This window comes from Poecilia mexicana, unplaced genomic scaffold (assembly GCF_051168715.1).
Source record: "Poecilia mexicana isolate PSO_F unplaced genomic scaffold, ASM5116871v1 scaffold_7, whole genome shotgun sequence".
Lineage (NCBI taxonomy): Eukaryota > Metazoa > Chordata > Actinopteri > Cyprinodontiformes > Poeciliidae > Poecilia > Poecilia mexicana.
The window spans coordinates 11,856,148-11,879,067 of NW_028263376.1; the positions used below are offsets into that span (position 1 = coordinate 11,856,148).

Genomic DNA, 22,920 nt, shown 5'->3' on the forward strand with positions numbered 1-22,920 from the left:
GAGCAAGTATTGTATAAATGTCAAAGTGCTTGCAGGGTCTTTCTGCACTGTCTACTGTACTTGACATCAACTGCAACTGATGGAAAATAAAAAAAAACTAAAGACAAACCAGAAGTTTCATTTAAACTATTGGTGTTTAAATTAAACAATTTGTGTTTAAATTAAACTTAAACACCAATAAGTTTAATTAGTGTTTAAGGTAAAGTAAAACAAACTTTATCTTGTTTCACTAGATAAAGTAAAACAAGTTTGATCATCATTCAGTGAAGTTACTAGGGAGAGCATTACTACATCCTCTGAGAGAAGAGAAGAAATGTTGTTCCTGCTTCCCAGGATTCAAGCAAACCACCAATAGCAGTTCCCTATAATACTGACCGCAGCCAAACAACCTCATTTGTTTTGCCGGCTTGAAAGGCCTTTTGTACTCTGGAAGTAATGTAACTTTTTGGACAGACTGTCTGCAAGCGAGAGCTGCCTTTCTGTTTCCCCCTGTTTATGTGATTGTTAAGTAGGTTATTTTGAAGGGGTTTTTTCCCCTTACAATTAGGTAAGGTAATTTAATTTTCTTTTAGCATTGTTTTGCTTATGTTGGCATGAACTGTTCTTGAAGGTAAATGGCAGCTGGTACTGAAAAGAGCCAAACTGCATCAGAAACTAGACACCTTAGATGCCATCTTAGTCCCTTATAAACTCCAGAGCAGCCAGGGGACGCAACAGGAAACAAGCATCCAGAAACTGTACTGAAGTAACAGAAGCAATAATTAATGTTACTCAAATAGAAGTAAAAAGTACAGTGAAGTGAAACTACTCCTACAAACACATTGTTTTCAAAAAAGTTACTAAAGTAAATAAATGTTCTAGCTGCTACCAACGTCTGCTCATACACGACTTAGCTTTGGTTAGCATTTTATTCTGTATTTGAATTGTTCTTTGTGATGCCTGATAATGCGTCTCACAATTTTGGCAAGGAAATGTGTGACTGAAGTTAGTTAAATAAGGATAGATTTTCTCTAAATCGTGTTAAAACTTCACATTTACATTATACAACCCCACATTTGGGTGAACGTACCGTAAAACATGCATGCTTTAACCCCTTTTTGAGCCTCTCAACAAGCTTCTAGTGACACTTTTAATGTTTCAGAACTTTTCAGAAATGGCAGAGCTCTTTTTAGTTAGTTGGTTTTCTAGCACCAACCCTACTTTTAAGAAGTTTTCCAATTTTGTGGGAGCAGTAAAAAAAAAAAAAAAAAAAAAAAAAAAAGGTTTCAAGCAAATTTGCGTTTCTACAGCTAGTTGTTGCTGCAATACGAAGTTGAAAAGTTTGGAGAGACTCTTGGTTTGTGCACCACACCAGTCTTGCTGGCAGTAGAACAGGCCCTCAGCATGATGCTACTACTTCTACCATCTCTAGATTTTGTACAGCACATTTTGTGGGTTCTGCTGTTCAAGTATCTTCTAGTTTATGATAGATTGGACCCTCAGTGGTGGTTCCTGAAAATCTTAATACGTTTAGTTTCTTCTGAGTGTGATGGCGTTTGGGTTTCAGCGGTTGAAATTTGGATACAACTGGTCAGTAATGTCAAACACAAGAAAGTAGACTGCTGAGAAAAAGGCAAATATTAAACTTCTGAAATGTACTACATGCTTTTCTAGTTATCGGGTTTTGATTATGTCATGCTCCTAAATTGTATACAATGCCGTCCTGTTACTGTAATATGTACAATGTACAAAATCTAATGTAAATTAGCCTGTGCCAACCACAAAGGTTTATATTTTTATTTTCGTTTGTGTTTGTTCTCTTTATAAGTAGAAAATCAATAAAAAATTAAAATAATAATAAAAAAGAAATAATTATAAAAAGTGTATAAAAACTATTAACATTTTTGCATGGAATAGTGCTTAAAATAATAATAATAATAATAAAAAAACCAATGCTTTCAAAAAACATAAAAAAACAAAAACACAGTGTGATTATGGATTTATTTAACCACCAGTAAAATGCACACAGTAATAAATATTTAAATAAAAACTATATCATCTACAATAAATAGAAACAGATACATATATTTTTGCACTTATCACAGAAAGTTAAACACTGACGTTTATTATGCTACATATATATGATATTTTTTGTAAGTATTTTTTCTTTGTTGCCACTATGTAAAATAAAAATCAGTTTATTCTCTAATCTATTTTACTTGACCTTTGTGCCTTTGCCATACCAAATACTGCATTCTCATGACCCTATTCTATTCTATTCTATTCTATTCTATTCTATTCTATTCTCTGTGAGTCACAGCGCAGGTTTTCTTCAAGATGAAGAAGATAGCGTTAACGCCTCCAGGACTCCCAGTTGAGCGTGGTGTTTCCAGCTTTGACCAGTGGGTGGCGGTATTTCACCGGTTGAACTTTGATAACTCCCCCCCTCCTCTAACTGCTTTCACCCCAAGATGAAGAAGGATGCTGTCATGCTGAGTACCTCTCATACACACCAGTCTGAGCATCCCGGCAACGATTACTCCCTCTGTATTCTCATAGTCCATCATTTATGACAGCATTATTCCAAAAGCCGCTCGCTTAGTTCCAGCTACATAAGAAAAAGACACACAGGTGGCACTGCAGCTGTTGTACTACTACTGTTGTAGTGGCGACACTTGGCTAACTAACGTTGGCTAATTGCCCCTGCTGCTGCTATTGTTTGTTGTTGCAGTCTCTCATCAAACAAATCACAGATGTTGTAGAGCAAGCTCTTTAAGGTAAGTGCGGTGAGCTGCAATCAGCTTCTTCTTTTCACCTTTAATATACGGCAGTAAATAATAATAAAATGACAAGCGTGAGGAAGTAGTTTGGGAACGCTGTGCTGTTAACGCACATCCTTGTTTGGTAGCTGCTGTTTGCCCCTCACTGTTGCTGGTTACCGTGAACCTAATGTTAGCGGCTAGTGACTAGCACTGATTGGGAATGCCAGCGAGGTGCAGTCTAATGCCTGGAAACAAACGGCTCGTTTACACCGGTTAGCTTAGAGTACTTGCAAAGCACGCAACTTTACATTGTTTTATCTATTGCTTTTTTATATAATGCTGTAGTGCTATTCATATACAGCATTAGAGGTGTTTTCGTAATTTAAACTCACCTAGTGTAGCGCCTTTATTCCAGGAAGTAGACGCAGCCCAAGGAGCTATTGTCATTAGCTCCAGGAAACGTTAGCCTGCGAAGCTAACTTGCAGGCTTTGTGTGTTTACCTTAATTGTTGTTGTGCTGCTCGTAGTTTGTGGTTACTTGAGATGACAACATGGCCTGGTTTTAGACCATACTAAAGCTGAGGTGACTGCACAATCTTGCTGAGTTGTGGAAACATAAAGGAGAAACTTCCAAAATGTGTCTGTGGCTGAAATTTGACAACAAATGATGCAGAATTAACTCTAAACTGCTAAAAACAATAACTGGAAAACTAAAGGTGCACTGTCCAGAAGTTAGGTTTGCAGGATTTGCATTTTTATCTAACAAAGAGTTGCATAATTAAAGGATAAGTGATGTAATGCAAGTTTAATAATAGTAAACAAACATTTTTTTTACTGCATTGGATAATAAAGATGTCAGTTGAACTCTTATGACAAAATCTGCACATTTTTATTGCAAAATATAAAGTGTGTTATGGTTCTTGTGGCAGTGTTTTGGTATTTTTCCAGCCTTTTTGCCCGATAAACTGAATTTCACTGCAGCTAATGAATATGCAAGCAGATCAAAGGAGAGAGAAACATTTGTTTTCCTTCCAGTGTGCCGAAAGAAACAGATTTCAATGTTGACGGCATCTGCATTTTCTCACTTGTAACCATTAGGCTGGATGCAGGGAAATCCTTCATAGGTACCCTGACAACATTTGGCTTAAGAACAAACTCACCGCTACATCTTATTGAGTAGCTTAAAAAGGAAAGGTTTTGTGCTGTGCTGCTGCACCTCTCTAAGCATCTAAATAATCCCTGGCAACTGCTCAGATCTGTGAGTAATGGCATGCTGGATAGAGGAGACACGGTGCAGAAAATGAAACTTCATACACACATGTGGTTTGTAATGTGTTGTTTGGTCGCTCGGTTTGTCACAGTTGTTACATAATCATCTGAAGGGATGTAGTTGTGCTGACTCCAGCTGAATCGTGTCCAGTAACTTTGATAAACTGGTAAAAGCCACATCAAACAGACAAAAAGTCATGTTTGTTTTTTATTTTTAATCTTATCTTCATATTGTTTTGGACTGCTTAAAGCTTGATTTTTCATGACTTTTATGTATTGCTCTTGTTCCAATGCTCTTTTAATTGAGGTAGTAAAAATAATACATTTTCATGCTTCTGCCGAAGGTGTGTGTTTAGTAGCACAGAAATTTCTTAGCGAAAAGTCAAACTAAAAAAGGAACTGCCAACAGCGTGAACTTGTCAACTGGTGGTACGTTAAAGTAGAAATACAAGCATTTGTATCCTCAGCTCGGCTTGTGCAAGGTTAAACCAAGATGATTTTTTGATTTAAAATACAAAATCAAAAATAATTCCCATTGAAGAAATAAATAAAGTAACATTAATTATTTATAGATATAATAATGCCATCTCTAACAGCCGTTTATTTGGATTTTGATGCCTAGTATTGAAGCAGAATTGCATATTAAACACCCATTTAATTTAGCAGTAATTTTCAGGTACTATTTCAGGTATTTTGCACAGAAATATAATAAGTGCTGTGAGTTTTATAGAGTAATTAGTATTACAGGCTAGCAATAACGGGTTATTAAGTTTGACTCAGCTTGTATAGAGCAAACAGTCAAACAGACATGTAGGTTATTAGCTGTAGTTTAAAAAAAATCCAACAATATCTTGGTTTCCAAACAATAACTTATGTGTTTCTTGTGACCAGACATATTCCAGAGTTTGTCTTTCTTGTTAGCAGGAGAAAGAAAAGCTTTGGACCGTTCTTTCAACCAGCTTGACTGGTTGCACTACAACAGGTGAAGCAGGGGCACTGATGCACTTGATGCTCCACACAGACGGAGCACATTCAGGTTTCTCTGGCCATTTTCCTGAGATTACATTAAAATAATTCTAAACCGCTAGAAGAGCCAGGGCTTGCGCAACATCTGGAACAAACCCGGTTGTGGTTTTGTTGCCGAGTTTTGCAGTGACAGTATCGATTAGGATATTTCTTTTTCCTTAATCACAGCGTTCTCAGCGTTTTTTGTGAGCTTTAACCTGTCAAAAATATACATCTATTGTGGACATAGAGAGCGGTATTATGAACACACAGAATCTAATCTATAGCTGAAATCCGATTCCATCACGTATTGGCTGATCCAAGGAGTCCCTTTTGATTCCCATGATGACGGTTGGAGTTTGATAGATTGTGTTGTTCTTATTGGATCGATATGATGGCAAAAAAAAAAAAAAAAAACGAGCAGTTGTGAAACCAGAACTTTTTCAAGGTTTCCCCGAGGACACCTGCTAAGCCCGGTGGTGGGGTGCTAGGGCAGTTATTCATTCAACTTTTTTTTTGAGTTAAAAATGTTTAAAGTTGACAGGAAATTGGAAAATATCACTTGATAATTATGTGTTGTTGAAAAATTGGAAGATTAATACCTGAGCACCAACTATAAAGTCTTAAAAATGCAGACATTTTAAAAAGACTTGAATAAATAAGCAATGGTTAGCCTGGGGGGGGCACAAGTGAAGCCTGGTGGCCTGCCAGGCTTATAATACCCTGAGGGAAACCCTGTTTTTAACCCCTCTGTCTACCACGATTCTGGTTACATGGCTCGTGGTTATCAACAACCAATCCTACTATATTCTTTCTACTACTAGCTGATAATGACCGGACTATGCGAGCGGTGTAAAACGACGAGTTAATATTTGCATAAAGTAAGAGATTAGCTTCACATTATTATCTCTTTTTGGCTTTAATGATCCACTTTTCATTGCTGAGCTCAATAATCATCATATTTCAGATGCCTGGTGGTTTGTATTTCATTCTGGCAGTCTTCAGTGGCTGTGACATAGGTTTTCTTTACTCACCGTTTAAAATATAGACTTGCCGTGTTGAGGTACAGAGATCTGCCATTACCGGCTGTGCGTTGATTACTGCTTCACCACCGCTCTGACTGAAAACCACCTTAATGGGTGGTTCTTGTTCAGCTGAAATTCCTCGGGGTTTGTGTGGAGGATAATTTAGAATGGCTCAAAGCAGAACTTTTGCGGCCTTTTGTTTTTGCTTTCTGCCGTGGCGCTCGCGGTCCTGTCAGGTGGTACGTGTTGCTTTTTTTTTTTTTGTTTTTTTTTTGAGTGGTCTGCAAAGTCGCACATCCGACGACACACCCTGCCTATGGGAGGGTAATCCGGTGGGGTTGCTGTAGCACCGGAGTCATGATAAGTGAAGTGTAATAAACCTGCTATTTCCCGTTAATGACTAGTATGTGTTTGAGTTATGGCAGCTGGCTGTGAGTAATATGTGGCAAAGGCCAGACAATGATGAGGAAAATCCTTTTTCCCCTGTGCTCCGACACCTCTTTGTTGGATGACGTGTCAATGCACACACGGTCTGGTGTTCATTATTACCATGTTCCACACAAATGGCAGCTTGCTGTTTTTCTTTTTTTTCCACCTTTTGTTATGAGAAATGGTTTCACCTTAAAATCCTCCTGTTCTCTCCGACTGCCTCGTCCTGTACCATTCCAGGCTTGCGGCATTGTTTTATGGCACATGATGTCGAGGTAAGCTTGAACTGTAAGAGGCTACTGTGTCGTTTCAGAGAGGAGGTGATTAGAGCTGATTTGTTGTTTTATTCAACACTGTTTGGTTGCTGAGAGATGTAGGTAAGCAGGGAAACGGATGTTGTCAAGCGCCTGCTAAGAAATAAAGCTCGAACGATTAGGCGTACTTGTAGCAAATGTAAGGCAACGGACAAAAAAAAACAAAAAAGGGGGGGGGAAGGCAAGTAGACTTTCCTTTGTGGTGTTCAGTATCTGTTTCATTGCTAGATATCTGGCGGTTACACAGAAAATTAATGCCCTTAACAAAGGAGCAATGTTCGCTCAAAGACCTCTTGATGGGCAATTCAAGTGCTGTATATTCATTAAAAATAACAATCTGTCAGCACTTACTGACAGCACGCACAACAAGCCAAGCTCTCTTTATTGTTCTCCGAAGATGTTTTTCAGTTCCCGTGCCAAGAGCAGGGTAATTGGCTGTAGCAAAGCCGTGCATGTGTTGTTTTAAGATATTGGACTGACACGCACAGGGCACACTGGCAGAAATGAGGCGAGCAGCCCCCTCCCCTGCCTCTTTCTCCCCTTTCTTCCTCCTCCTCCCCCCCCCAGCCTCTCAGCATGTCAGAGAAAGGAAAGACTAGATGCGTTTTGTGTTGTGTGACAGCTTCCCTTCACCTCTCATAAGAGGAGATCCAAGCACGCCGCATCTTCTCTCATCTTTGTTTGATTCGGGCCTAGCTCTGCAGCTCCAACAATTGTGCCAAGGAGATGGTATCGGCAAGCGCCGCTCGTGTTAACAATTGTGAACTGTCTTGCCACATGCCGCCGGTGGTGTTTGATGTACTAGATGTGATCAAATCTGTTTTCTGCGCGAGTCAGCCTCGTCTTCATCTCGCAAATGCCGCCTGGATCCTCCTGGTTGGCTTGGCATGCATGCATGCATCGTAACTAATAAGGCACAGCGCGTTTTGCCGTAGCCGCGGCTCTCTGCATGTTTTCTGTGTTGGATTTAGGATGTTGAAACCGGCTACACTCTGATGTCCTTTCTGCTCTGTGTACCCAAGTGGTTGTACAATGGAGAGTGTGGAAACTGGAAGTGGAGACTTGGCTAACGTTCAAGGTGTGACGCAACAGCAAAAACAAACGCGTGAAGAAGAGGGTGTCAGCCCCAGACAGCTGAGAAACTTTGGTGTCTCCCTCCCTTTATGCTGCATTCACACCAGCCTTGTTTAGTCCACTTCAATCGAACTCTAGTTCATTTGTCTAGAAGGTCAGGCTCATTCGGGGATGTGTGAATGCGTAATCTAACTCTGGTCCGCCATCAAACCTAGGCCTCGGTTTGATTAAAGCGAACTCTGGTTTGACTGGATAAATGACCGGAGAGCGCTCCTAAAGCAGGAAGTGGACTATGGCGCAGGTGAATTCTGGGTCAGTACAACCAAAACAAACGCAAGAGTCTAAACTCAAGAGGGAGAAGTGGCTCATGGTCTTTTACCAAAGACGAAAAAAAAAATCCTACAACCGCTAAAGTGTGACACTATTCCATTTTTGTTTACATTTTGTTAAGAAAGAAGTAAGAATAAAAAAATAATGCTACAATGATCTGCTGGAATAATTTGGAGGGGAAAAAAAAACATGTCTTGATAGGTGATAACGCTGTAAAATGTAAAAAAAAAAAAGGGATGGACAGTCACTCTGCTCAGATAAATATCATTGGCAACCATAATGTGTCAGATATGACAGGAAAATATCTGATTATGATACATTTATTTGAAATTATCAAGAAACACGATCTGAAAATATTCTGAAATGTGCAAATTATTGAGCATCACTTTACTCCTTGCTGAATGACTGTTCTGCCTCTATTAATGCTGGAGCTGTTGTCAAAACTGTTTATAGGCTTAATCTTAATGTGAAATCCTGAATTTAAAGAAAGAAATAAACAATTTGAAAATCCCAGCTGAACTAAAATGGTAACAGTTTATTATCGACAGATTTCAGGCAGTGAGTGAAACGTTCAGTCTTTTTTTTTTTTTTTTTCAAATGCTGAAAGTTTAAAAAGGCAGCATAAGATTCAGGTCATAACCCTGTTTTTCAGAGCAAGGGATCCTATTAATAGCTCTTTGTCACTGACGTGGCAAAAAAAGCTGAAATTGTAAGTCAAAACTAACAGCCAGCCTTTCGCCATCTCAGTAAAAGAGGAAAATGAAATGGTGTAAGATCAGCTGGCTGGCCCCCGAGGAGAACGAGAGAAGAGTTGTGGGGTGAGGGGGCTGTGAGGAGGAGGAGGAGGACTGCGCTGTGTGTGTGTGTGTGTGTGTGTGTCAGTACTGATTAGGTAAGAGATTGCCTCATGTAATGACACTGCATGGTGCTCGTGGTGCAGAAACACAAACAATGCATACCAGTGTTACACTGCACACACACCCTGCAGCTGCGTGCCTCAAGATGTTTATATAGACATGTACACTATCCCTGGAATATTTCAACATGTCGAAGTTTTCCAGGGGACACATAGATACACACTTATTCTGCCGAAAGCCCTTTTCTGTGCGCTCTTCCTGCGTAGCACAGATAAAAGGTGGAGGTGATTAAAGGGAGGGAGCACAATAGACTGGGTACTTTTCTATCAGCACTCATTGTTACTATTTTTCAGCAAATATATGTGGCTGAATGGACTACATAACCTCCTGCTGTTAGTTTAACCTTAAGCTTCCAGCAGGAACATGTGATATTTTGTTCCTATTTGGACCTGTTTTTATCCTAGTTTCTGACCTGCTGCTGCTGCTGCTGCACACAAAAATCTTGAGGTTTTTGACTTGCTAACAAGAACCACAATTTTGCTGCAACAGTTGCACGTATTTAGGCCTAGACTTTGACTGGACCATTTAAACACATGAATGTGCTTTGATCCAAGCCACCAGGGTTGAACTCATTTTCATTTCGGGCCGTATCAAGATCATGATAAAAGGCCCAATTGTGTCAGACATGTTAAAATTAAACAATATTCAATTTCTTTTCCACATGTAGTACAGATGAAAACTGCTTTGATTTCATTGATAACATAATATATGAGCACACAACTGTTCTTTGAAGGTTATTTTTATGTGACCCTCTATAGACTGGAGCTCACTAAGCTCCTCCAGACTAGCAGCAGCAGCAGTTAGCAAAAACCTGGTGGAACTGGGCATCTGCTGAGCTTTTTATGCAAACAGCGCTCTTAGTAATGGCTGTATATGGCATCAGTGGACAGCATGGAGAAGCATTTTGTTGATGATGACAGTAGAGTGTCATAATAGGTCGGGCTTCTTAAAGGGACAGAGGCCAATTTCAAGGCGTCAGATATGACTACAATGTAAAGTCAGCTCTTTAAGTTGTTTTTGGCATAAAAAAAATAACATTTTCAAAACAACTGGAGGTAACATAGTTCTTTGATTGTGCTATAAAATGACACTATGTGCCTAGAAGATGTGTAACCCCTCCAACCCTCGTTAAAATATTTGACTTCTGTCGTGGTGATGAAAGTTAACCTTCATTAGCGAGTCTAAACAATACCATTGATTCAATTGATTATTTTATGGAGTGGTTTGTCAATAGCAGCAGTCTATTGTTTTGACCAGCGTGGCTCGGTCATTAATTAAAGTGTCCGTTAGGGCTCACCATCGTTGTGCGTTTGTGTTTCCTGGACGCTAAATATTATGTAGATCCTTTGATAAGGGGCTGGTTGAGCTTTGGCGTCTCTGTGACAAGTGCGGGCGTCGTACTGATGTTGTGACTGTACACACCAGGCTCTGTTTTGAGTCTGACGTTTTGGTGGAGGTGTCAGGAAAGACAGCGAGGGCTCAGGGGTTTACGTAGCCAGAAGCAAAAGACCTGGCGATACTGTGTCCGCCTGCTCGGCTGTTCATAAGGTGCTTCCGGTGAAGCGCGTCCTTGATCGCCCTTGCAGGCTAGACCACCCTATCGAGTGCCGAGGCTTCAGGTTGGGCGCGAGGTTGTTGCGTCGGATCGACTGGGTTTAAAGATGGACGTCTTGTCTTTTGCACCTCGGTGCCAGGAGTCGGTGCAGAGAAAATGAGTTCTGAGGATTGGGTTTAGATTTGCCACTGTAGCACTTCCTCTCTGATACACTCCAGCTACCATCAGGGAAAGGTTGTCAGAGACAAAGAGAGAGAGAGGAGGAGGAGAGAGAAAACAGTGAAGCACAGCAGTGCTATCTAATAGATCAATTTGTAATAAATCTGTTGCCTCAAGCTGTTGTTGTTCGCTTCTACTCACTAAAAGGTGTCTGCGTTTCTCAGGCAAGAAAATGCTTGTCAGGCTGGGCATACAGAGCTATCAGTGAACGAGACGCGCCTAAAGCACAGTAAATCGTTTACTCTGAGCTCGGTTTACATAGGTCGAACGCATCGCTCTCTTATCAGCACATTCCATTGGTCAACAAACCAGGGCTGCGGACCAATCGATGCGACTGAACGCTGGAATCAGGAAGCAATGCTCCCCTCACATTAAATTTCCTCCATTATCCAATATGAACCATTAATCTTGATGAAAGAGCAATTGATTGAGCGATCAGTCAAGGTTGGCGAATTTATTTCACCAAGAATCCTCCGGCTTCGTGGTAATCTGTTGAAGAGGTGCTGCTTTTCTTATCCGAGGCAAGTGGCAGAATTCAAATGGTCCAATTATTATGACAGCAGTTTGATCTTTAAGGTAGCAGAGAAGCAGCCTTCAATCACAACCGCAAGGGAGCCCTCCTGCTCCTCCTCCTCTAGCAGCCATATGGACCTTACTAATTGTGTTTTACGCCAACCATTTTCACTGATCCATCTGGGACTTGTGCGAGCGCTGTAGCTATAATGTCACCAGCAGTGGGCTGGCTCATGAAAGAAACATTAGTAAGCAAGATGAGATGACAGGAAGGCAATATACTGCAAGGCAACACAATTATTGATTTTATTCAAATGAAAACTGTGGCTCTCCGCGCCGAAGCTGTTAACTGTTGTCTTTAAAGTGTGATTTCTTGCACCTATTGTGTGGGATCGGTTTGTTCTCATACATGCAGCATTAGCCTTACATTACCATTACAATAAAGGGCAATCCCAAATACCTTGCCTCTAGTCATGAGGATTATTTACCCGTTGGGTGATGTGGGGTTTTTGCAAGAAGTATGAGATGCACTGATCGTTGTCTGTGTACATTTTCTTTTTTTGGTTTTTGTTTTCTTTTTATTTGTAAGTACGGTAGAAGATAAAAGAAAAATGTACTTTTTTTATAGCGGGAATAGGTTTGACTCAAACAAAACAAGTCACTTTTTTTTTCTTTCAATTTTCCAGCTACTATTTTAGTTAATTAATAATTATTAATAGTTCTATTTATATAATTTCTTGTATTTATATGTAGAATAAATAAAGGTTGGAAAGACAGGGAAAAAAGTGTTTAAAATTTACTATTATATAATTATGTAATTTTATATTGTTTATCCAGAGGTAGATGTCCCTAACCTCTATTTGATTCTCTCAAACCAAAGTAGATGCATTTGGTTGATGCATTTATTGTGAGTTTATTGTTTTGATGCATTTAATAAATAGGGAAAAGCAGTACCAGTTTTTTTTTATTTTTTATATTTTTTATTATTGGACCTGATTGTGACTGAGCAGATCCGATCAAGAGGGGGAAAAAAAAAGCAGACCCTGTTGTCTGGCTGTTTGACTAACACCTCTAGTATAATGTGTAGTGAATAAAACCAGCTTCTTTTTTTTGCATCTATTTGGATTTTTGACGGCAGAAATGCCCAGGTTTGGATGTTGGATGTAAATGTGGCATTCACCACTTGCTCCCGCCTCCTGACCGGGAAACGGCTGTAAAATATTTGAAGTGCTAAAGTGCGACTGAGGCAAATCAGTGTGTTTATAATATTCGGTCCTGAAAAGGGCACATCTATGGAAATTAGCTCGCGCAGAAGAGGGGGCGAGGGGGAGTGTGTGTGGATACTTTTTGAATGGCGACCGAATCGAGGGAGGGGAAGAAAGAGGGAGCGTGTGTTTTTATTGTGTACTTGCCAACAGTTTTCTTGTAATTATTGAAATTGATGTTTGCTGCAAAGCTGTAAATCTGCAAGATCTTCTGCTAATAAAGCGGCGGCAGCAGCCGAGCCGTTAGGTTGAGAAATAAAAAGCAATCAAGCCTCCAACATCCTGTCCCCTCGCCTTAAAATGAAGCAGCAGAAATCCTAATTAACTGAGAGGATGAGGAGCTCTTACCACATTGCTTGGCTAGCTTCTCTACTCTAATGAAGACACTGCGCTAGTCTCTCCCAAACCCTCTTCTTCTCCCGCTGCCTTTAGTTTCGGCTCTGACTTGCCTGGGGATTTTTTTGTTTTTTTCTCCTCTTCTCTCACTTTCTGCTTCCTCCTTCATCCTTCCTTGCGTGTGAAGTTGTGCAAGCGACCTCTGAACCGATGGGACAAAAATGAGCTGTGTAGACGTCTGCACACCCCGCACAGAAAATCGGTGGGCTAGACGGTGGCCTCTGTGATGGTTATTATATTTTATGTAAAGTGCTGTGAAAGAGAGGGAGAGACGGCATTGATCTCGTCCCATTGATTTCATAGATCCTCTTTAGGATGACAATACAGTTGTCTTTCTGTGTCATCTTCAAGGGCTCCTTTTCAAATCAGCGATGTGGCAAATTACTCCTGTCATCTGCTGCCCATACTCAAACAACATTGTGTCATCCTTTGTGGACTTGAAAGTCAGGTTAAATCTTGCTGTGCACATCTGATGTCTGTTTGCCTGTGTGGCGCCGTCTTTGAACTCGACTGTAAAGTTGTTGCTGCTGATTTTTTTTTTTGCCTTTCATTTTTATAGATAAATCTTATTGAGAACTACTTTCTCGATTGTTCTAGAATGTGTTTAAATCGTCACATTGAATTAATCTGCACAACTTCAGGTCCTGTTGTACGTAGTTCCTAGTGGAGGATGTATTGCCTGTTTCCCTAATCCTGGACTTACTGAAGGGATATTAAATGTTGTAACAGACTGCGAGTGCAGGCTGTAGTTATGTAGCTGTAGTCCATGAGATTCAGTGATGGTAAACCAGTAAAATAATGGTTGGTCGATTAAAGCATAACAGTTATTTGATTACATTTTGCTGACGTACTTATAGGTCAAAGATGCTAAGTTAATTTCCCTCTCTACAAAAGAAAAATAACTTAAGGCCCTGTCCACAGAAGTTCATATTTTCCTAAAACTTTATATTGATGTTATCGGCCAATACCGACGTTGATGTTGATACATTTTTCATCCCTAGTATTTATCCACACAGAAATGCAGAGAAAGGTCCAAAACGCTGTTTTTACTCCCCCAGTCCTGAAGTGGTGCTAATCATGGGAGTATGGGACATTAACATAAAGTCTTCACACAAGATTAGCTGTGAACACAACAAGAAAACAAGGATGTCAAGAAACATTTGTGGAGTCTCGAGTAGAACGCTTTCTTTGCAGCGGTAACCTTTAATGAGGTTCTGTAGCAGTTTTGGCATGACCACAAACATTTAATCTGCTATTGTTGTTGTTGTTGTTGTTATGCCTGACGCCTTTGTGGTTACAGGTAGGGATGCACGATTTTGGACTTTTAGTCGATATCCAAAATGCCAATATACTAAATCTCATTTGGCCAATAACCGATACCGGTACCAACATTTTTTTCCTACACCTATTTACTGAAACTGTATGTCTTTCTCTACTGTGGCATTAAAATGCTGCATTATCTTTGTCAATTTAGCATGCTACCAAATGCAAAATGCCAAAAATGAGTCTGAAAACACTTTCAACTTACATTATGTTTAATGTAAAATTAATGGGAACACTCAAAAACAGTGCGAATTTTAAAATCTTCACAGAACTAAACTCAACGTGTTCACAAGCGGCAAGTGAAAAGCACATCAGTCGTGCATCAGTATGTAACAGTTTCTTATGATGCCTGCAGCACAGACATTGTGCTGCAGGCATCATTGTCACTGGTTTGTCATATAAAGACAATGGCTTTTATATCGGTGAATTATTTTGCCGGACCACGCCGATAATATCGTGCATCCCTCGATACAGGTCAAATTAGAGGTCGGGCCAATGCATTCAGTGTTTTTGCTATCCACATTCATTTTCACTCTGGAAATTGCTTTGTGTCCCCCAAAAACTCCGTTTTCATGTGATCAGGGGGCAAAAATGTTTAAGAAATTTCTAGTTTAAGAAAAAAACAAAAATTGTTTCGGCGTGGACGGGGACCTAAAAAATGTTAAATTCAACCTGCAGACAATAGATAATTAAGTAATTGGCATAAAGGTAGAGATGCATCAGCAACTTTCTGTCTTATTAAATTATTAAAAATATTAGCCTGATTACTGAGCATTCAGGGACATCTTTTGCCTTTTAAAAGGGAGAAAGGCCTCTGATTTAAATAAAGAGGTACACAGAGGTGTTTAAATCCTCCTCGTCTTCCTTAAGACAAGGAAGAAACTAGCGAGCAACTGCAGTGGGATTAAAAGCCTTTAAAGAAACTTGAGTACTAAAATGAAAACAAGGCTCTTATGTTATTCAGATCTGTGCTATAATCTGTCATTTGAAACAGAGCCTGCCTCTGCTCTCGGTTTCTTCCCCCTTGTTTACCTGTAAACTTGTCCATTTTTTCCTCTGCCGTCTGTGGATTGCCACAGAGCGCTTTCCCTCTGCCCCCCCCCCTCCCCCCCCCACCAGTCCCCCCTTTGTTGTAGAGAGCAGCTCAAAAGCCTCCAGGGAGGCTCAGACAAATAGAGGACAGCGACAGGTGAGGCTCTGTCCCTCCATCCTTCCATCTCCGCGTCTCCCCTGTGAGCACTCGACCAGACAAGTTTCCAGGCTTTCAAAAGCAGCAAATCGACTCACCGTAGGATTCATTGTCACTTAGCCGAGCCGGGGCCCGGCAGCTCTCTCTTAAAGGCCATATCCTCCTCCTGCTCCTCCTTATTTCACCATCTTCTCAAATAAAGCTCACGGCTATGTGGCGTGGCGGCGCTAAAAGCCTCGTTCCCACGTATACATATCCTCGGCAGGGATCGACGCCTCCTTATTTTAAACATCTCAACATTAGCACGGTGCTACCGATGACAGCTAAATTAAGTGCTTGTCACATCTCAGAAAATTCCCGCTGGACGCGTCCAGTCAGCTGCGCTCCCATCTTGATTTGCCGCGGTTAATTTTAACGAGAGCGTCAGGCGGGACTCTCCGGCAGGCTTTATTGTGCAAATCTCTCACCAAGGTGGCGGATGTTCTGTTTGCTCGCACGCATTTCTCGAGGATGATTGAGGGCGAGCAGAGCTCTGTCAGACTCCCTGTCTCTCTCTTTATTCTTGGCATAAAGCAAATGGATGTGCTCGGCACGAAGCCACAAAGCTCGCTGCAAAACACCAGCTGAAGAAGGTGGCATCGTGCGCACAGACGCGCATGTTTGTAGTGGCAGCTTTAAAACAATAAAGCAATACGAGGTTAAATTTCACTCCCGAGTGCGACAGCTTTGTCACGGGGGGAGAGATTCACTACCGTCCCTAGCAGAACCTTCCTCGGAGAACCTGCAGTGTTCACCTCCTCCTCTTATGTTTCCTCTAATCAGTGACATAGGGAAGAAAAGAAAAAAATATATAAAACTACAGCCTTGCTTTGTTTCCTTATTTCCCTTTCTGCTGCCAGGAGTTTGATTTGTCTTCCTCATGTTGCTGCAGCTATGAAGATGTTGACAGGAGGCTCTGGAAACTAAAAGGACACTTTCTCTTCACCCACCCCGCCAGCCCCCATTCCCAACCCATCTCTTTTTGCCTTTCTCTTCATCACGTAGCCGCTCGCGTTACCTGGGGCTCGTCTGCCTTGTAGCTACTGTTGCCGTGAGATAAAGACGATGAAAGTGGGGAAATGCGTGTGACATTTTCTAGAAATGCAGCTTTGGAAGATGTGGATGTGCATGCAGAATGCTTTTGTTTTTTCTTATTTTCCAAATGGAGCTCGTGGGGCAGAGGAATCTGGTGGCTCGTTTTAATTGTTTGTGACACATGAAATGAGAAACAATAATGTGCGACTTCTAGGGAGCCCAGGAGATTACAGTCTGGTGGGCTGCTTAAAGGAGAGTCAGTGAGATGCAATTGCACGTCTCTTTTTCCCTCGCTGCCCTTTGAGCCATAAACCACTCAAACACATTTAGCAAGCAGTGATTTTTTTTATTTATTTATTTATATATATATTTATTTCTCGCTCCCTGTCTGTTCACCTCCTCGCCCTGTTTGTTATCCAGCGGTGCTGCTGGTGGAAAACCTCCCAGGCTTCTTGAGTGAATCCTCTAATGTCTGTGTCGAGCCTTGCAGCCTCGGTTCTGGGCAAATATCTGCAGCACCACCTGATTTGACTTGGTAATGGGGCATTGATGAGTCTTGGGGGAAATCGGAAAAGGAGCACGAAACCGTGCAGGCAACGAAGCTGCCGCTGTGAGGCGGTAATGAAGGATGTGTGTTGATTCTCAAGCGCAGTTTGACAAAGAAGAAAAAAGGGGGGGAAAAAAAGCATACCTTTTGACATTTTTCACATTTCGTCACATCAAATCCTTAAAATTTTGTGTATTTTTTAGGATTTTATGTGAAAGATACAATACAAAGAAGTGCAAGTGGAAAGAAAAATTATTTATGGTTATTTAAATTATTTGTAGGGCTGAGTGATATGGCGTAAAAGTATGATGTATTTTTTTTTTTTTCATACCAGATGGGATTTCCAATTTTAAGCGATTTTCTTTTTCTTTATTTCTTTTCTAAAAAAGAAATTGCAATTGACAGAAAAAAAAAAGTGGCTTAGGCTAAGTATTAGGGACAGGATACAAAATGTTTTGTTTGATTCCAAGATTATAGTAACAATATTAGCAGAATAAAAACACAGTTTTACCAGAACAACTGAAAATTAGGAGAGAAAAGTTGTAAAAGCTTGGTCAGAGTTCTCCGACATGAAATGGACTCAATCATTTCAAAGCTCTGCTAATTTGATGCTGATGTGTTAAAGCTTATTTGCTTTTTCACCAGAAGTTGTCCAGTATGTGCAACAAGAAAGGCAACAATCTATCCTGCATGTTGACTTGCATAAATGAATAAAGTGCAGCAGCCTTGAAAGCAAACTGCAAACTTGTGAGTGAAAAGATACAGACATCTTCCGGCTTGCCGTAGTTTGGAAAAGCTTTCACTCCTACCCAAATGGAGTTGGCTATACATCCGAGAAATATGACTCTGGTCCCTCTACACAGCCCCCAAAAACTGACTGATCCAAAACAATCTTTGATGGATGGACAGAGCGAACAATGATCCTGGGAGAAAACCTGACAGGAGATCCAAGGTTGTGAAACTTTGGATGTTCTCCTTCCAGCAGCGGCCCTAAATATGCAGTCAGAACTACGAGGAAATGTTGTATGATTACATTATGTTGATGTGTTAAGAACGGCTTAGTCAAAGTGCGGGCCAAAATACAACTGAGAATGGGATGAAAGACTGATGGTCATTATTTGGCCTGACTGAGCTTGAGCTGCTTTTCCAAGAAGAAAGGGCAAAACAGCCAAGTCTCAGTAATTGTAAAACTGGTAGATGTACTTAAGAAAAGACTTAGTTTTTTTTTTTTTTAATCTGTGTATTCTTTACCTACTAATTCACAGCTAAGCGCTACTTTGTTTTAGTCGCATAAAATCCCAGTATAGGATATTATAGAGCATGAATACTTCTGCAACGCAACGTAAGTGCTAAAGGCTTCTGGAAAATGTAGAGCTACAGGACACACAGCAGCTGTCATCTGTTGATACCTGCAGCGTCTTTCTGTTTCTACATGAGGGGAGGAAAATAAGCCAGGAGGTGGAAATAGCCTTCGACATCCAGCCTTCAACTCAATTTCTGTTTTTCCTCCGTACCAGAACAGTAGATTTACTACTTCTTCTTTTTTTTTTTTTAACATCTAAAACTGAGCTCTCTGTACGGTGAATCAAGAGTTCAACGTCAAGGACATAAAAGGTAGCCCTGCCAGGAGTTGTATGCCAGATAAAAGCAGAATCACTTAAGCACTCTGTTATTTGAAGCACATTTCAATTGCCGTTGATGTCGGTAGTCTAATAATTCATCTTGCTACTTTTTATCGCTGCGCACGCACGCCCTCACACGCACGCACACACACACACACACGCACACACACACACACAGCGTGGCTATATCTGCAAACACAAATCCCCCCTTCTCCGGCGAGGGTAGACCCCCTTCTAATACAATACAAGCAATTTGAAGATGAAATACTCGTCAGGCGATCGTCTGTCTGCGCCTGTCCTACAGATGAGTAGGGCTGCGAACAAAAAGCAGGAGCTGACTGCGCCCGTCTCCCTCGCAGGGGCATCTTGTCTGTGTTATCATTCCAGCTACTGCTGCAATTAATATTAATGCGCTTTAAAGCACGCTCCAGCACCAACGCCTCTCTTTTTTATTTTTTCTGTCTTTTTTGCTCCTCTCGCTTTATGTGCTTACGTGCGTGTGTCTGTGCGTGTGTGTGTGTGTGTGAGACTCAAGGAAGAGGGCAATAAAGCCGGCGGGGGGATAAGAATCTAGCCAGGATATGACAGTCCTCATGTCAGCTGTCGTTGAGCTTGAGGGATATATGGATAAAGACGAGGGATGAAGCTGAATCCCATCCGGCCAGGCAGGCAGGTAGTACAGCTTGTAGTTGGAGGTTTCCTGCATCCACAGCGGCTGGACCGTGCGATGTGCACAGCCTGTTTATTTAGTCATGTTGTAATAATGCTTGACCTTTTCTTTCAAGTGCACGGCCTGACCTTTAGCACCTTGCTGCTCCTGCAAATCAGCGTTTGCGCGCGTTGTGTGTGTGCGCATCTCGCGTGAGCACACAGGAGGGAGAAAGAGACGAGCTCCTCCTTTGCAGGGAGCTTCATGGTCTGCCAACTCGGGGAGTGGATTGTTCCAAATTAGTATGCATTAGGTGGTTAGTGCAAAGCATTTAATTATGCAAGATGGCACTAAACTGTCTATGTTATGATTAGCCCAACACGTTACAACCTTAATCTCTTCATTTTTTTTTTTTTTTTTTTTCACCAGATTTGGCTCGGTGAAGAGGAGGTCCAAAAGTAGGGGGTGGGAAGGGCGGAGGCTGAGAGATGATATGTTCAGGATATTTTTTTCTCCACCCCCAAATCTATTTTAAAAACTGTAATGTCTGTGACAATAGGTCTTGTTTTCTGCAATGATTCCTATTTTTCACTCTGAACTTGAGTTCCTTTGCTATCTTATTATGCAATAAGATGTGCACTGCGAAGCACACATTCGATGTTAAAATGCACATCATGCTGTAGTTTGTAACTGAGGCTAAACCTAGTCAGTAGGTCTTACTGATGAAAAAAAAAAACAAGCAATTTGAAGCTGAAACATTCATCAGGCGATCGTGTCTCCATGCCTCCCCTCCAGGTGATTAGGGCTGCAGCTGTCACACTTTCTACTCTATCTCTCCTATCTTGTCATGTTATGTTTGCATATTGAGCAGCATATGTTAGCGTAGCTCCAAACGTGAGCACATAAAGGGAACTTTGTGGAAGCACTCCTGTTCTAGGTACTGCATGTTTGTATTGATCGTGCTCTAGTGAAATGGGGTATCTTACCTTTGCTGTGATTCACCTTCTGGCTTTAATTTTTTTTCCACGTTGAGGTGGTCAGCTGATTGTTAGCCAAAATATTCAAACGGTTGGTCATGCTATCAGTTTTACTTAGTTTTAAGCATTTGAGATGCTGAGGTGAGTGAACCATTGTGGTGTAGAATTAGAGTAAATATCATTAAGTGGACGCTTTTGCTGTATGCAGATTTAGGTCTGTAAAAGTGTCAAATGTCCGATGTAAATCTAATCTGAGAGAAATTCGTGACAGCCTGGATTTGGTTTTGTTCTGTTGAAATAAAAGGCAGATGTGCAATATTTTGGCAGCAAAATGAAAAATGCAATCCTCAAGAAACAAAGGCTATGATTTGCATTTGTTTGCTTGTTTTTTCCTTTGTATTTAGCTTGCCAATAAATTTACTTTTATACCTTTATCATGATAGAGGAATAAGTGAAATTCTGTGTTTGTTGGTTGTGTAACATCTGAAATTGACCCTGTCAAGTGCTCCTCATTTGCAATTATGACATGTAGGAAATTTTATATGCTTTGAGTGGAAAGAGCTTGTTAAATCCTGGATAATGTCACTGAAGTCGATACCTGATTTGAATCTTTCCTGTCGCTGTTGTAATATTGTAATATTTTGTTTACTGGTTAAAAGTGAGCTGAATTATTATCCACTACTTAAGCACAGTTAATGATTTTTTTTAACACTTTTTTTTTTTTTGGTTAAAATGCCGTATTTTGGCTTTTGAAACACTGTTGTCTTTAGATTTAGGAACACTTTAGATCTTATTTCCTGCCATCTTCTGTCGGGGTAGCAACATCAAAACGAGGTACTTAAAAAATGTTCAGCAACCCGATGAAGAACAACCTGCTCTGGGGGCAGCACAGAAACCACTGGAGGGAATGGTGATTCTTTATCAAATCAAGCAAATCGTGGACAACCCTGATCATCCTCTTTGAGTGCAATACAACAACAAGAGTGTGTTTAGTCAGAGGCTTCCTCAGATTAGCTGTAACACAGACCTCTACAGGAGATCCTTCCTCCCTACAACAGTCGGCATCGATACCAAGATTAACATAAGTTACAACGACATTTAATTTCCTTCTAGGATCAATAAAGCACTTTTGAGTTGAATTTAATTCAAATGAATTGAAGTAGGTGGCTGAGAGTTAAAATTCGTATATATAGGCTGCTGTGTACATATTGAATAAATATCGGGGGTTATTAGAACGTGTGTAAACAAAATAGCTCAAAAATACTAGTGTATTATCCCTTGTTGAACAGACAGATTCACATTCAAATCAAACAGAAAAGATGTTTGAGAAAAAAAATACAAAATCGCATTAAAATAATATATATTGCTAAATAAATAGCCCAAAGAATGTTTGTTTGCGTGAGTTATGTACACATATTGTAAATATAGCTTTTAGTATTGCTCTTATAAGACATCATATGTTGATGATTGAAAAAACAATCTTGTTTTATTTTAAATGCTGATTTTGATGTTTAAAATGAATCAAAGTGCAATCTTTGCAGCTAAACATAGCCTTGAATTAAATCTGTTTCAGCTCGTCTTCCTGGATCTGCTGGAGCCTCTTAGGAGACTTTTTTTTCTCTCTCTTCTCTCAGGATGTAAGGCCTCTGCATTTTGTCACCCATCTCTTAACGCTTGTTCTGTCAGGGAGAAAAAAAAAGTGTCGGTGTTGGGACGGAGAGCACGCGGTGTCTCCATCTTTCAAGAAACATTACCATATTCCCGCTAGATGTAACATATATCCCCAGTATTTTTGCAGCAAATGTGTTTCCCTCCAGAATAAGCTTTTTCATTCCTTCACTCTCCCTCTTTGTGCTCAGATTCTTTGCCGTACAATATTGAATCAAGCCGGCTCCTTTTATGCGCGCGTGTTCATATTCCTGCTTTCTGTTTTCAGCGAGCGGCTCTTCATGGTTTAGGCAGTGCTTTTTTTTTATTTTTAATCTTGAGTAGCAGACAGCGGCAGCAGAAGCAGCCTGGGCAGAGCTGAATCGAGCCGAGCCGGGCCAGGCAGGCAGGCAGGCAGTCGCTGCAGTGAAGCCCCAGCAGCTCCCCGGAGGAGCCCATTATACAGGAGAGATATCAAACCATGAATCATTTACGCCAGCCCTCCTCTCCCCCTCCCTCCTCCTACAATCGCACGCAGCAGTGACGCCCGGCCAGGCCGCCTGCTTGCCTCTGTCTGCATCTTTAATGAATGATTATTGCATTTCATAAACATGGGCTAGAGTAATTAAAGTATTATTGATCCTTTCCATGTTTGCTCTCAGCCATTCAATAACGTTTTTGTCCCCCCCCACCCCCATGTTCTCCCTTGCACTTTGCACGGTTGTTTCTGCTTTTCAATGTTGGAGTGAAGGAGAGAAAAACCTTCTGGAACAGATCGTTGATGTTTTCTGGTTCAGCTTGCCAGCATTCAGATGTGGGTGTGATGCTTACAGCTAAGGC

At 40.8% G+C, this 22,920-nt stretch overlaps 1 protein-coding gene across 1 annotated transcript in view; it reads left to right on the plus strand.

Annotated features, from left to right (window-relative positions):
- The first annotated feature begins 2,387 nt into the window (after nt 1-2,387).
- The window catches only part of rerea (arginine-glutamic acid dipeptide (RE) repeats a), a 181,554-nt gene continuing 161,021 nt past the window's right edge, over nt 2,388-22,920 (plus strand). The window contains exon 1 of the mRNA XM_088007060.1: nt 2,388-2,756. The gene's annotated coding sequence lies outside the window, so the exon portion shown is untranslated. The remainder of the gene's footprint in view (nt 2,757-22,920) is intronic.